Here is a 16,337-nt window from a genome sequence, read left to right on the forward strand (position 1 = left end):
AAATCAAGGCCACCAAAACTATACAGTGAGATCCTACATAAAAAACTAAAAAAAAAAAAAAAAAAAAAAAAAAAACACAAAAAACCTATTATATACCATTTTTATCCATCAAATTCACAGATCAAAGAAGTTCTGCTAATGGTTTTAAAGAGGATGGAGCTTATCCAGTTTTCTCACATTGTTACAGAAGTATAAAGTATTAAAATTAGATGTAGTTGAATTCTAAATTAAGGAAAGGCTAGAAACGTGAACAAATTGACATAGAGGTTGAAGAACTAGCATGCAACTTATTTATCTGAACACTAACTACTTTCTGGCTTCACTCATGAAGCTAAAGAAACTGGCCTTCTCTTTTACTCTGCAAAAACCAGGTGGTCACCTTCTCACTTGGTCAGATCATAATCTTTTGTCCTGATGCCTGGAAGACTGAGCGGAAGGTACTAAACCTATTACCGTTATTAAAAACAGAAAGTAATTTGGTGCCTTTGGAATAAATCTTAACACAAATTTTATGTCACTTGCAAATGTACTTAAGACATTTTTGGCGGTGATGGTGCACACCTTTAATGAGGCAGAGGCAGGCAGACCTCCAAGTTTGAGGCCAGCCTGGTCTACAAAGTGAGTTCCAGGACAGCCAGGGCTACACAAACCCTGTCTCAAAAACCAAAACAGAAACAAAAAATAAAACCAGAAACAACAACAACAAACAAGTGAGCAACGAAATAGTTTTAAGAAAGTTATGTTCACTGTATTGCGTGTGAATCGGATGTTTTGTGTTACCTTGTTCTGTAGCACAGAGATATTAGCTGAGTAGGAGAGATGTTATGAAAAGGACAGCTGGAAGTTTGTGAGAGTGTGAGGAGAATGACTTGGTTATGTGCTATATGCTCAGGAAAAGAAGTGAGGACAGGCTTAGAGACATGGGAGACGTCTGAGGGCCTTCATCTTGGGTGGAGGAGTATTGGCTTTGGGAAGTATAAGTACATTTAGTTACATGTTTAAAGAGGATTTGCTTTATGAGGTTTTGTAGGTACTTTTGTTGCAGAGTAACTGGTATAGTGTGCTCTTTGTGTAAGTACCCATCCTTTGTAGTTACCCTATGGTAAAGAACTTGAACTCTAGCATGTTTATATTGATATAAGCCCCTAAGAGTCACAGCTTGAGTATAAATGAATACATCCTGTGGAATAGTCCATTTACTACCAAATCATTAAGAGTGTTTTTGAGGTTCTGTGTTATTTAGATTACTTAACATTAGCACCCAGTCTGCCCCCTCCCACATTAGGCAGGTCCACACTGCAGCAGGCATCTTACTCTGACGCCCCTACTCCCCACACCCCCACCCCGCCTCCCGGACTCCGGACTCCTGTGCTTTGCTCATGATCATTTCTTTTTCTCAGTCTCTAATAGTAAGGGTTCGGGCTTTCCATCCTCAAGAAACTGTCATTGGTTGACATCATCCACCATTTTTCTTTTCATTCAAGACAAACTGTACCACATAACTTGCGTAACATTCATTATGTGAATGATGGTTTCTGCGTCTTTATTCTTAGGACCCTTGGATCTTCTCTCCCCACTTGCCTGGTAGGGTTCAGGAGCTATGCTAAGTGCTCACTATACAAGATTTCATTTACTAATTGCAGGTTTAACAGCAGATTTTAAAAATCTAAATAAAATATTTCCGGAGTCTCTTAGTTTTTCTCAGCTGTTGCAACAAATTGCCACACTTACTGACTTAAACAAAAATCAGTAAATTTCTACCATTCTGAAAGCCAGATCCCTGAGATCAATAGTATTGGGCCCAGATCAGGATATCACAAGGCTGCCTGTCCGCGACTGGAGAGTTGTTTTAGTTGCTTCTTCCCCCGCCTCTCACGTGTGTTTCTTATCTTGTGGCTGTTAATGCTCACCTGAAGGCCACCTTTCAAAGCTCTCAGATCTGCCCTCCCATTTCTGTATTTTTTTCTGTTCCCCACTTTCATCTTCCTCAAAAGATCCTTATTTAACACGATCTCAATCTTTACATTTTTTCTTGATAAGGTAGTGTTCAGTTTCCAGAGGTTAGGGCGGATTCCTCTGGGAAGTTCAGCATCTCAGAGGAGTATGCATTTAGTTTGCTTTAGAAAAAGAATGGCCAAGAAAGTCTTCCTGCCCCGTTCTCCTGTATAGTACTTCTTCTTAACGAGGGATAATTTTGCTGACACTCTATCCTCGGGAGTATTTCATTGTCACAGATGAGAGGCGTTGCTATTGGCGACTGATTCTAAGTGAGGGGTGCTGCAAAGAGTGCCCGGACAGCCCTGGAAAGAAAGCAGCAGTCACCCACAATGTCAGTTGCACAGGTCAATCAACACTAGTCTCAGGGCATCTATTGACTGGATGTGGTGACACATGCCTGGAATTTCAGTACTGGGGCTGCTGAGGCAAGAGAATGACAGGTTTGAGGCTGGCTAAGCTGTATGTATAACAATTAGTCCATCCAGGGCTGTTTAGTGACTATGTGTGTGTGTGTGTGTGTGTGTTTTCATTGATTTGAGTTACAAAAAAATGATTCATCAGTAACTTAACTAATAAGTAAGTGTTGCACTTAAAACATAAATGTTATTGTGTTGATTTTAGGAGTGTGTCTTTCCAGGATTTCTGGCTCCTTACTCCTGTGGTACATTATCACTGAGCGGTTGGCTTGGTAGTGGAGGGGATCCTGAGGTGGGGACTCCACAGTTTGCCCGTCTTGCCCACCCTTGATTATAGCAGTTAATCTTGTTTTGTCCCTTAGTGTCTTTGGGTCTTTCCAAGTTATTGAACTTGGTACCTGCAGTACCATAGTCTGTGTCAAATACAATAGGATATACATAAAGTCATGTGTTTTGAAATCTTATTTCCAGATACCACCTCTTTCCATAGCTTCTAACCTAGTGAGATGACTATGACTGATGCCGTACTTCTTTAGAAATTCTTGGATGTTTCAGGAAATTTTGTTTAATCTTGTCCTAATTGACTTTATATTGCAGTAATAAACAATAAGACCAAAAGTAATTTGGGAGGGAAAGGGTTCATTTTAGGCTTATAGTTTATATTCTATCATCTAACACAGTCCCGCAGTAACCATGGAGGAGAGCTGCTGACAACAGCATGTTCCCTTTGGCTTGCTCAACCAGCTCGCTCGACTTAACCTGCCTAGAGATGGGTGGGCCAGGCCTTCCTATGTCAATTAATAGTTAAGAAAAAGACATACAGCCAGGGAACAATACAATCTAATCTATTTTTCAGTTGTGGTGCCTTCTACATAGGTGACTTTAAGTCTGTGTCAAGTTGACAACTGAATCTAACTGTAACAATACTAAAATGATAGAATTTATAAACTATAGAATATTACTATGATTTATCATCTTATGATTTCTTAGCATCTGCTTTGTACTTCATTTTTTACTAAAAACATTTATTTTTATTAAATATAATAAATATTTTTAAATTTTAAAAATAACTATTTTTAATTTTTAAATTTTTAAAAATTTAAACTTTAATTTTAAGCTTAAGTTTAAGTTAGAAACTTTAAAGTTTTCTAATTTAAATTTTAAATTAATAAAAATATTATTTTCTTCTTTCTTTTCCCATATTTTTTTCTCAACACGATAAGGGTGTTGGTTCTGGATAGTAGCCTCAGCTTTTCTGTTGTTCTTTTATAATGTTCAGATGATGGAGCTCTGCTTAGTCAGAACAGTACGTTTGCTGAGAGAAAGTTTCAAAGTGTCCTTGGAGAAAGGGTCTTTCTCTGTAACCCCAAACTGGTGTTGACTTAGTGATCACCCTGCCCCAGTGCTTGGATTATAGGTGCGCACTGCCATACTGGCAGTGATTTTAATTGGTTAATATAAATAAACTATAACATTTTAGTTGTTCAGTAAATGTAATTCAGGAACTTCTTTCTCTTTCTGTATGGTATAGTGTGCTATGCACAGAATCTAATACCTTATAGATTTTTAGTTAAGTTCCCTTTTTTGATTCATAATTTTTTTCCTTCCAACAATATAGGTTTAAGTAAATATTTTGAAAATAATTTTTATTTTAAATTATGATCTGTTGACTAGTTACTGTCTGTTTTCATCTGACCTTTCAGTGTGTTTACAACGGTCAAATATTGACTAAGAAAGTGCAGTAGGTGAGCTGAGGTCCTTCCAGCATGAAGGTTTTATAACTCACACAGTCCCCAGCTTTTCTTGTATTTTTCTGCTAAAAGTCTGTAGAGTACAAGCAGTATTCAATGAGGTGGCAACTTGTTTTGAATAAAGCAATATATATATTTCTAATAGATCCATAGTAGTTCATTAACATATAATGGGTACTTTTAGCGTTTCAAAGGAGTATGTATGGTCATCTTCAAATGAATTTATTATGTATGGCTACATGCACATATTGTTTGGTGGACATTTCAACTTTCTTTCTTTTTTTTTTTTTTTTAAGGAAAATTGTCCATCTTTAGTATTCTAGCTGCCACTTTGGTCTTCAGGTCTTAGGGTAATTGAGTAAAGTTTGAAGTTGCCTATTTTGGAAATAATCATTCTTATTTTTATACTACTAATATATTTAAATAGTTTTTATTTTCTTTTTTTAAACATTACTCTTTTGGAATGAGAATAAATGAAAAAAATTCAACCATTTAAGATGGTTGAATTTTTGGGGGGCACTCTAGTTTTAGCACGCTTTCAATTGTCAGGTTTGAGTTCTTGAAAACTTCAGAGCAGATTCTTTTTTTTTTTTTTTTTTTTTATGATGGAATTTGACTTTGTAGGTAAATAAGGTTAAGGAGGTTGAAGTTGTGAATGAACTCATAAAAGTTCTTAAGATATTTTAATGGTCTCCCAATGAGAGTTTTAAAAGAACATATTTTCAACAGTTTATGCTACTTAATTTAGAAAGTCATGATAATATACAATTAATTGCTTAGGCATTTAGTCACTGCTTGCTTAAGAAAAAATTTTGAGTTATGTGAAAATTTTCTTACATTCTTTTTAAAGGTCCTGACTCAGTCTACTGTCTCAAAGAGAGTACAGCTGGAATGTCAGGGGAAGCTTTTAGCAACCCTTTCTCCTGTGGAGCTTGCTGTAGCCAAGCAGGGTCTGCATCTGCTCACAGTTTCATGCCAGAGTTGGTGAGAAGGCAGCAGTGAAGCTCTTACTCGGAGGGCTCTCCTCCATTCTTTCTTTCTCTTCTGTCTGCTGTCTTTGCTTTCTTATCTCCACTCCAGTGTTTTCTAGTCCTACTCTGCTAATTTTGTTTCTTTTATCTAAATCTGTGCTTTCCTTTCTTATATGTTTCCAAAAGAATCTTTTTATACTTTGTTACTTTTCAGTAGAAATTTTCACTGAAAATAAATCTGAACATGAATATTCTAGGAACTTCATATATATATATATATATATATATATATATATATATATATATATATATATATAATACAAGATTCCAATATGTAGTTTGAGGAAATAAACTTTGTTTTCTCCAGTCATACATCATTCCATGAACATAGGCTATGCTTATAATTTCTAAAAATCTATTAGGAAAGTTTAGCAAATAAGTAGCATTGTTACTAAGAATAACCTTGTAAGTTATAAAATTATTCAGTAGGACAGTATGATTGTTTTTCTGTCAACTTGACAGAAGTTAGAATCACCTAGGAAGAGGGAACCTAAGTTGCAGAGCTGCCTCCATCAGATTGGCCTGTAGTCCAGTCAGTAGGCATTTCTGGATTAGTGGTTGAAGTGGGAGGGAGTGGTACTGCTCTTGGACACGTGGTGCTGGGTTGTACCAGGGAATAAACTGAGCAAGCCACGGGAAGCAAGCAGTTATCAGCATCCCTCCACAGCTTCTGCTTCATTTCCTGCCTTCAGTTCTTACCTCAACTTCCCTTAGCCATGGACTGTGACCTGGAAGTTGTAACATGAAATAAATCTTTCTTCCGCAAGTTAATTTTGACCAGTTTTTTTATCACCACAGCAGAAAGTCAATCTAGAACGGCCAGCTAGTAAAAATACCTGCCTCCAAGCCTGCCGATCCCTGGGACTCTCAAGGTGGAACAAAATATCTGATAAGTTGTCCTCTGGTGTTCATGTATCCAGCCCTAATAAACAAACAAACAAACAAATAAAATTTTAATTATTTAGAAATAATGTTTATAAAAAAAAAGAAATGTTCCCTATGGGTTGAAACTTGCTCTCTGTTTGGTTGCATTAATTTTGAGATAAGTTTGAAGACTAAAACTGATTGCACCCAATTAGGAAGTGGCCATGAATTGGTTAGAAATTGACAAGGGAGGGAAAGGCCTTCCATGGAATGAGTAACATGGATGAATTTAGGAATGAGGTGTGCAGTTGTGCAGACAGGATGAAAAAGGTCAGGGAGATTAGAACAGCTCTGGGTGTTACAGAAGGAGTTGGGTTGCATAGAGGAAAGCCTAGATTGTCAGAAAAGAAATGTAAACATTCCCAAACAGAAAAGCAGAGGTTTCCTTGACTTAACTATTTCCAAGTGAGTTGTGTGATAGCCTTTTGCAGTCAGAAAGAAGCTACTAGCTGAGGTTAAAGGTGAACTGAGGAGGCTGAGAGACAGTGGTCAGAGTGGACTGTAAGGAGTAAATTGAGGAATGCTGGGAACCCACCATAACAAACCAAACGGCTTAGGGGACACACTTTAAACTTTTCCAGGGATTCTTAAGCAGTCTGTCTCTGAGTTTTCAGGTTTGCGGATCTCCCCAGAAACTTGCCTTTTTCGTCAGATAAGTCCTGATCTGATTTTTAAAGTTATTTTAGGTCATGTGTATGTGTTGGGGTAACAGATGCCCAGTCTCACACACACTGGGTATATTGTCCACCACTGATCTACACCCTCTGCCCCTGTCCTCCTTAAAATAATAAATCCTTATGTTCCCTAAGTGTTAGTACTCTTAACTGTATATGATTGTTTAATTAAAAAAATGAAAGAGTTTATTTGAGATCATCTACTTAGGTATAAAATTCTAAGTAGGATTTCATCTATCTCTGCATGACGCACTGCCAATCTCACTGAAAGGACAGTAATTGTGATACATGGACTGTATGGGGTTTGTCACGTAAGGTATAGAAGAACTACAAAAATTAGAAAATTAAGGTATCAAGCTGATCTTGTTGAGTTATATTTATAATTCTCAGGAGGGGGAGAAGCAGGAGGATTGCAAGTTTTAGGGTATCCTGGGAATAGAGAATTCTAGGGTAGCTTGTGCTATAGAAAGAGGCCCTGCTTCAGTCCCTTTGTCTTTCCCCCTCTAGTCTCCCCCAAATAAAGCTATTAATGGTAGTAAGGATATGATAATATTGATCACAGAATATTAAAAACAAGATTTAACAGCCATAGGACTGACGTGTATTCCAGTATTTGATATTAAGGGGTTTTTAGCATCCATCAGCTTTGATGTCTTTTTCTTGATTGCATAAAAGAACAACATAGCAAATGTATTTTACAATTGTATTATGTCTCTAATGCCAAATTATTGTCAGGTATTTACTAGGTGAACGTGAAATTTCACTTTTAGATTAAAGAAACATTAGTGCTTATTAGCTCAATGCATTTGCATTCCTGCCCCTAGGACAGGGCCAGCAAGCATGGGCCTCTGAGTGTAGATGGCTGCTGTGGTTGTAAGGCTTGCTCTTGCTCGTATTATGTATTTTACTTCCTCTTTCAAGGAATGCCCTCCCTTTTAATGGTAATAACTTTACGATAATCAGAGACGGCATGAGTCTGAGAGGTGAACTTGTGGCAAAATGGTAAACGCTGGGACCTTCAGGACTGCCCTTAAGGCTGTGGAAAGAACTCTAAAAACATGGGTTTGAAACATATAACTTCTCAACTATGTAAAATATAAGGATGCAATTATGAAGGGCTTCACAAATCCAAAGGAACAAAAGCTGCTGCACTGTGAGCCAACTTATCAGAAAGATACAAAGGAAGGAGATAAAGAGATTTAAGGAGTGGTGATTACAGGAGATCCCACACAGCCAAGGTTTTTTGTTTATGCTTACCAAGACAGACAGATTCCTGAGTTCTGGGTCAGCCTGGGACAGAGCAAGATTAGCCCCAGGTGTAGTAGAAAGTGTAATTTCAGGATGGGGGCCCACCCTACTGGTTTATCAATGTCTGTGCATAACAGAGGCAGGCAGATCTCTGAATGCTTTTTGCATTGTTAAAATACATGCTCGCTCTTTTCATGGAACTAAGGGGCTGGGGTTTTGGGATGCTGATTCATGGGATAATCAAAAGGGAACCTGGAGTAAATGACTGGATTGATATGTAAAATAAAATTACATAAATAAATAATAAAATAAATAAAATAAAATAAAAGACTGAGGTTATGATCTGCAAGAGCTGAGTTATCCAGAGAATTTTTTAGACTAGCTGAAAGAACTGCTTGGAGAACTGTCTGGAGCAGAGAATAGCCCGAGGAAGCAGTCTAGAGAGAGAGCTGCCTGGTGATCTCCGAGCAGAGGAGAGATGGAAAGCTATCTCCAGCAGAACATAGACTCAAGATTTGACCTCAAGTTTTTTGTTCCTAGACAGCTCTTCTTCCCAAGTCCTTGGCAAGTAAGTATGCAGAATTTGTTGTTCAGACACATGTGGACTGAGGTTAAGCAGATGTTTTCTTTCAATAGCCATTTCCTGTCTGCTGCTTATATGCACTGATTATATTTTTATCTTTTACTGAGACCTTTGATAATTTATTCAGTGTTATTCCTCAGACCATCCCAGTCTGTACTGCAAACTCTGGTGGTTATTGTTTGACTCTTAACACCTCCCTAGGGCTTTCTTAAGCTGTGAGGAGCATTGATGTGACAGCCGCTGCTTCAAAACAGCAGCATCTCTACCTTCCCTTATTGCATGAGCACACTGTGAGCATTTGTAAACCTGTTTTAATGCTTGAGCTATTTTAGCTAAAAGATTTGCAGACACTGCTCTTAGGAGCCCAGGAATTCCAGGGTAATCAGGTGTGTTGCTCTGACCCTGGTGCTTCGAGGGAGGGATTTAACCAGTCCCAGTCCCATTACTTACTTATTTATGTTGATTTTTTTTCTTTTTTTTTTTTTGAGACAGAGTCTTACTTTGTGGTTCTGGCTTGCTGGGAACTTACCATGTAGACAGGCTGGCCTTGAACTCACAGACACTTGCCAGCCTCTGCCTCCTGAGTGCAGAGATTAAATAAAGGTATGTGCCACCAAACCCAGACCCATTACTTATTTATAAAATATTTACTTTAAATGAAAATTTAAAAGAAATTGTTATATGAAGTGATAGTTTGAATGAGAATGGCCCTCATAGGCTTATATATTTGAAGGAGAGGAACTGTTTGAGAAGGATTAGGAGGTGTGGCCTTATTGGAATAGATATGCCCTTGTTGGAAAAAAAAAATCTGCCTCTAGAGGTGGGCTTTGAGGTTTGAGGAGCCCATGCTAGACACCCAGTGTCTGTCTTTCCCCCGCCTGCTTCCTGCAGATAAGGATGTAAAGCTTAGCTCAGCTCAGCTATTTCTCCAGTACTATGTCTGCCTTTAACAAGGTCCCTACCTATGGTCATGGATCAGTCCTCTGAAACTGTAAGCATGCCCCCAGTTAAATGTTTTGTTCTGTAAATTGCCTTGGTTATGGTGTCTCTTCATAGCAATAGAGCAGTTAACTAAGACACATGATAAATAAAATGACACAGGCTTTCAATCTCAGTATTCCAGAGGCAGAGGCAGGTGGATATCTCAGTTTCTAGGTCAGCCTGAGCTACATAAAAAGAAAATAAAAGTTTCTCTCCCTAGTCTTTTTTCATAAGGTTATTCATTGCTACAGTTTCAGAGTTGTTACACTAGTGATGTTCCCTACCAGTCAGTGACTAGCATTTTTGGCCAGATCCTTGGTGGAGAATCACCCTTAAAGCTACATGGGTCCTGGCCACAGCATGATGCTCCAGCACATTTCCAAGACCCTCAGTAGAGGAGCGGCACTGTTAGGTTTAAAAATAAACTGTGTGTCTTAGAAAACATCTGTGTTTTCAGCTTTACACAGGAGGTATTGACTGTCTGTCCTATAAAGGAAAAGTATTTGTATTTACACATTCTCAAGGGAGGCCCAGAGAAAATCTTGGGACAAGCTTGTGTGTGCCTCTTAGGGCTACAGTGCAGGGTTACCCAGCGTTTCCTGCTCTTCTCTTCAGCAGCCTGCCTTTCTATTGTCTGTTCAATTAGGCATTTGGAACTCTGTGCTCTTGCTTGGCTGGGTTTTTATTCAAGGTAATTCCATGTAGCCTGATTAGGGGCACATTCTTCCAGATGTTTACTAAGGGTTTTTACTGTAACTTCTCTGCTCAGTTTCTGAAACAGGTGGGTATGTTTGAACTTTGAATCCTTTAGTGGAGACCATGAGTAAATCCCTGTATGGACGAATAGGGCAGAGCCACAGAAAGAAACTAGATTTTGTACTTGATGGTGGACTAGTAAATGAATGGTCTTCCCAGGGGAGGGAGAAGCACATTTGTGTACAGGAAAGCTCACTTAAAGGGTGATATTAGAGATTGTCTTACTCATTTTAAGGTTAGTAATAACACAGTATCACAGACTGGATAAGTTAAGGAAAAGAGGTTACTTGGCTCACAGTTCTGGAAGTTCATGGCCACATCTGCCATTGGACTTCATGTTGGTAGAGTGTCAGGAAGCATGTCTATCCTTTTTCCCTCCGCCTTCTAAGATTTAATCCTAATACACTCCAAAGCCCTAGCCTATCAATACTGTAGTCAGGTTATATTTCCTTCTCTTATCTCTCCATAGAGATTAAGCACCAATATGAGTTTCAGATGACAGAAGTCATACTCAAACCATAGCAAGATGTGGCGGTTACTGTTAATTATCCACTTGACAGGATCTGAAGTCACCTGAGAGACCTCTGGGGTGCCTCTTGTGGGTATTCTGGTTTCATTAGTTGAAGTGCGAGGGTGTGAGCCCTGAGTGGCACCATGGCCTGGCTGGAATCATGGCGTGTGTAAGTGGGGAAGGGAGCTGAGTAACTACAGGCACTCATTGTTCTTCCTCCTTGACACACACACACACACACACACACACACACACACACACACACCCTGCCTTGCTTTTGTCAGGGCATCTTATCACAGCGACACAAAAATAAACTAGATATAGGATAGGCAAATTGGTTTTAGATTTTTATATGAGAGGGAATAAGTTATAAACTAAAGTAGTGACAGTGGAATAACGAAAGGGGGTGTGATTGGGAAATATGCGAAATTCTGAATTCCCAAGGTCTTTGTGATGGAGAGCATACAAGAGTGCCTAGTTACACTTGCTAGCTTTGATTAAGAGGGGATCGGGGAGGGGGGTGGCACAGAACAGATTTGGGTTTTACCATGGTGAGGTTTGCAAACTTGGTGCCCTTAGAACATTTTATGGGAAATACCGAGTGTGAATCCTAGAAGACACAGCTTTCACAGACATAAGACACTGAAAAGTACCCAAGTGCCAGCTGTGGATCAAGGCAGTGTCTTGAGTGTCAGAGGGAACAGGGCCGTGAGCGAGCGACTGAGCAGACACAGACGTGAGCAAGGAAGATAGGTCTAGGTGAGTGTGTCGATGATGAGGGACAGGTTGAGTGCTTTTAGGGTACAGGGAGATTTGGGTTTACTTCCTGAGTAGGTGGCAACTACACTAAGTGCTAAAGAAAATAAAGATTCATGGGACTGCTGGGCAGTGGGGTTGCATGCTGCTAATCCTAGTGTTCCAGGCTGAGCCAGGTGGATCTCTGTGAGGTTGAGGCCAGTTTGGTCTGCAGAGCAGTGCAAGACAGCCAAAGCTACACAGAGAAACCCTGTGTTAGGAAAGGAAAGGAAAGGAAAGGAAAGGAAAGGAAAGGAAAGGAAAGGAAAGGAAAGGAAAGGAAAGGAAAGGAAAGGAAAGGAGAAAGGAAANAAAGGAAAGGAGAAAGGAAAGGAGAAAGGAAAGGAGAAAGGAAAGGAGAAAGGAAAGGAGAAAGGAAAGGAGAAAGGAAAGGAGAAAGGAAAGGAAGAGGAAGAGGAAAGGGGAGGAAGAAGGGAGATGGGTGGAATCTCTAGGTGATTTCTAATGGGATAGTAGGACAGGGAAAAGATGCTAGGTAAGCGAAAGACACAAATGGGCGGGGCACACTTAGAGGAGAGGAGGTTAGTGGACAAGAGGCAAGGAGCTATTGGAAATGAACTCAGAGAGGTTCAAGCAGGTGCTATGGCAGGCTGTGGGCCAGAGTGTGGTGTGTCTATAGGGGGACAATTTTAATAAAGAGCAGTAGGATGGGTCTGTGTTATGTTTTAAGTGACAGTTCTAGCTACTCTGTAGAGAATATTGCTGATAACTAAATTGAAATAGGGGAATTTGTCAGGTGACCACTGCAGCACAGGTGGTAGTGGCTTAGAGTTAGTGCCGCAGAGGTGGACATGCTGGGAGGCAGGTGATTTTTCTCCAGTCATTTCTATTCTGTCTGAATTGAACTGGAAAATGTAACTCAGGGGTGAAGCACTTGGCTAATATGTGCCAGGCTGTGAGTTTGATCTTCATTACTGCAAAACAAAGCTGTCACAGGATCTTTATGAAGTCTACTTATTTTTCTAAGTAAACATGTAAACTGAGTGCTGTTTGGAAACAGTCTACTGATAAGATTCATCAGTCTAATAGTTTTGAGATACTCATTTTACATGACGCAAATGTTTAAAATTAGTAAAATGTAGCATTGCTATACAGCCTGTTTCTTTTTTTTTAGTGCTCATTCGATTTATAAAAATTCTTTCAGACAGTATTGATTTAATAGTAATACTTTATTTTTTTGTACTAAGTTTCAACCTGTTTTGTTAGAATTCAGATCAAAACTTTTTCAAAGAAGGTTGACTGCAGGGCAAAAGAACATCAGGAATAGCAATGTTTAGTCAAGAACATCAGGGATAGCAATGTTTAGTCAAGCTCTGTTTTGTTTGTTTGGTTTGCTTTAATGTAGGTTTAACTTTCTTTCCAAGAGCTGTATCTCACTCACTTGGGTCAGTGTAAATGATATTTCTGAACATTGAATGGACATAGACAACATGGAGGAAGGTTCATGCCTGGTAGATCAGTAGAAACATTTTAGAGAAGAGAAAATATGAGGTTTTTTATTTATTTATGTATTTATTTATTTTTCCCCAAGTGCATAGATGTCTTACTTGCATGGATGTCTGTGTCCATGGAGGCCAAGAGGATGTCAGATCCTCTGGAATTGAAGTTACAGACAGTTGAGACCATCCATATGGGCGCTGGGAATTAAAGGTCCTCTACAGGAGCAGACAATGCTCTTAACTGCTGAGCCATCTCTCCAGCCCAAGAGTCAACTTATAAAGAGAATGGACAGATAGAGACATCATAATATACATGAAAGTTTGGCTCTATAGTAGGAGGACTCAGCTTAGTAAGGTGGGTGAATAGTTTTAAAAATGATAAAAACACAGTCTTTGTGACTCCCAGGTGGAGTACATTAAGGGGTAGTTGAAGAGCTCCATCTTGTAACTGGGGTTTCCAAAGTCAACAGATTAATGCTACATGAAGCCCCAGAATTAAATAAGGTCCCTTGAGAAGAAGGCACTTGTTTGGGATACTGGCAGCAGTGTCTTAGGTTTCTACTGCTGGGATAAAGTAACTTGGGAAGGAAAGGGTTTCTTTTCTTTGGCATGTAGGTTACAGTCTATGATGGGGAAGCCAGGGCTTCTGAGGCTTGTGACTGTTATGCTCTTCCTAGCCTGCTCAGGCCCACCTGCCCAGGAATGGCACTGCACACAAAGGGCGCTACCATATCAATTATCAGTCATGAAAGTGCCCCCCAGGCTTGTGAAGAGGCTGATCTTACAGAGGCGTTTTCTCAGTTGAGGTTCCCTCTCCCCAGATATGTCCAGGGTTGTGTCAAGTTGACAAGCACAGCACAGGCAGTGATAGCCTGTGGTTTCAAAAGAGTGTGTGATTAGTGTGTCAGGCTGCTCCAGATGGCACTGAAGAAATCTGAAGAGAGCAGTAGCAGAGTGGAGACCCAGTGCGGGCTCACCTCTAGAGGCTGCTGCAAGCTGGAGCAAGCTGGAGAAGAACATTGAAAAGGGGACTGAGATTCAAATTAGAAAATTGAAAACATAATTATTTGTAGCTGAGGAAGATGCTAGCTTTTATGCATGTAGAAGTATAAAACAAAGAGGAAATCCTGGAATTATATGTGAGAAATAACCCAGGGGTCATTGTCCCGTAGTGAACCGGCGGGCATGTATAATCACTGCACAGAAAGCAACCTTGTGAAACAAGAAGACTGTATTTCCTCATGATATTTGAGGAAACTAGGCAAGAAATGCTGAAGCATTTCATTCCATAGGTAGAGATGAATGTCAGGGAAACATCAGCAATTAGCCTCTTCCCCTTCCCCTTTTTCTTTTCACAAAAGTTAATCTTTTACAACAGGAATGTGAAGTTGGGCAGCAACAGTTACAGTCTACAGAGTAGATGGAAAACACTAGAAAACTTGTGTCTAGGAGTAGGGAAGGTTGCTGAAAGAAGAGGGGAGCAAGACAAGTGCTCATGATTTGGCCATATACTGGATGTGTGCCCGCAGGCATGTCACATGGGCAGTGTAAGCTGCTGTCTTATAAGCCCATGTGTGTGGAGGAAACTTTGTTAAAACAGAAGGCTGCTTGAGAAACAGACTTGTGAAACATCTGCAGCATCTGAAAAGCTATATGTAAGCTTTTAAAATTTATGAAAGCCATAAGTTAAATTTTACTATATGTTCTAAGTATTTTTGAAAGGATGACACCCAGTACAGTTTGTTACTGCTAGAGACGGGGGTTGGCAAGGGATGCAGTTGTCTGCATAGGGAAATGTGCAGCAAGGAAAGAAATATTCTATAGTTGAGTTATTAGTGTGCTCTCTCGCTGCTTTGAACAGATTGTAAATTGCTTAAGTTCTTAGAACCAGAGACTCTTTCAGGTAAATGGGCTTAAAATTAAAACCTAAAAGAATCTGCTTATTTTGAATCTGATATAATCTGAGTTTTTGCCAACATAAGAACTTTTTGGCTTATTAAATTTCCAAACATTGTTAAATGTTTAGTAAAGCTATTATTATGTGTGAGATTTCACCTGGACACATAGAATAAAGTGTTTTGTTTGTTTGCTTTAATATTTAACTGTTGTGACGTTCGTGTGAGGATTCTCTGCATTCCGGCCATAGTTCCTACTGAGCATCTGTGCTCAGAAGAGGTGGGTAAGTAGGAACTTTGGGGGAAATAACTTGTTTCCCAGTGTTTGATGGAGTACTTCATATTACTCTTTTGCAATGCTGTTTTTAGGGAGTGGTATAAGCAAAAGTAAGCAACAGTCTGAACATTGAGGCGAGAGTAAAATGTTCTTAAGTTTATGGGCTTATTCTGTTATATTATAAAATCTGTCATTTTAGTATAGCATAATATCATACCCAGCTGTGAACTTTGTTTGATTGTAGGACAAGTGATTTCTGAGATTCAGTTCCTTACTAGATGATTATTGCTAGTGTGTCTGTTAAAGTAAATGCTTTAGATTGACACTAGATTAAGTGTGGCTGTAAATACAAATAGTTTTATGAGGGCTTAAGTGGAAAATTTCTACTTGTGTTAAGTTTTATATTTACAAATGTTGAGAATGGTCATACTTTTTTAAAGTTGGAAATACTCTTTATGGCATGGGTTTTAAAAAATATTTGATATGTTACATTTTAGTTGAATGTTTTACTAAAATATACTTCATGCTATAAACCTAAAGAGTACTTTAATGAAGTTGGAAATAAAGATAACATCTTTAGGCTTTCTTTAAAAATAAAAAGTTGCTTTTTGTCATCATTATTGTTTTAGACAGTGTTGGGATATAACCAAGGCCCCATACCTGCTAAATAAGCCTCTACCACTAGGCTGCATCGTCAGGTCAACAGCTACCTTTTAAATTCTGGAAGTTAATTGTAATTAAACTGGTTGTTATTTACACATGATAGCTGCACTTGTTTTTTGTTGTTGTTTTTAGCTTTTAACTTAAAACGTTAATACACATGTAAGTCAAAAATAATTTTGCTCCTCAACTTCTCTTTTTGATGAGTTTGAACCTTTTTTTTTTTTTTTAAGCAGAGTCTTTTGGGTTTTATTTCTGTATCAGGTAAGTGGAGTGGTGTACATTACTGATGCCTGGCTTTTTAAAAATCTAATTATGTGAGATGACCACTTTGCCCTTTTTCATTCTGCCCTTTGCCATTCTTTATACCCAGTATA

At 38.9% G+C, this 16,337-nt stretch overlaps 1 protein-coding gene across 5 annotated transcripts in view; it reads left to right on the forward strand.

Annotated features, from left to right (window-relative positions):
• The window catches only part of Mpp6 (membrane palmitoylated protein 6), an 86,838-nt gene that overhangs the window by 5,112 nt on the left and 65,389 nt on the right, over nucleotides 1-16,337 (forward strand). The window contains exon 1 of one of the 5 annotated variants that reach the window (XM_029534955.1): nucleotides 15,274-15,303. The exons of the other annotated variants lie outside the window; for them this stretch is intronic. The gene's annotated coding sequence lies outside the window, so the exon portion shown is untranslated. Of the gene's footprint in view, nucleotides 1-15,273; nucleotides 15,304-16,337 lie in introns of those variants that run through there. 5 annotated transcript variants of the gene reach the window in all.

The sequence above is a fragment of the Mus pahari genome, chromosome 2, assembly GCF_900095145.1.
Source record: "Mus pahari chromosome 2, PAHARI_EIJ_v1.1, whole genome shotgun sequence".
In the NCBI taxonomy this organism is placed as follows: domain Eukaryota; kingdom Metazoa; phylum Chordata; class Mammalia; order Rodentia; family Muridae; genus Mus; species Mus pahari.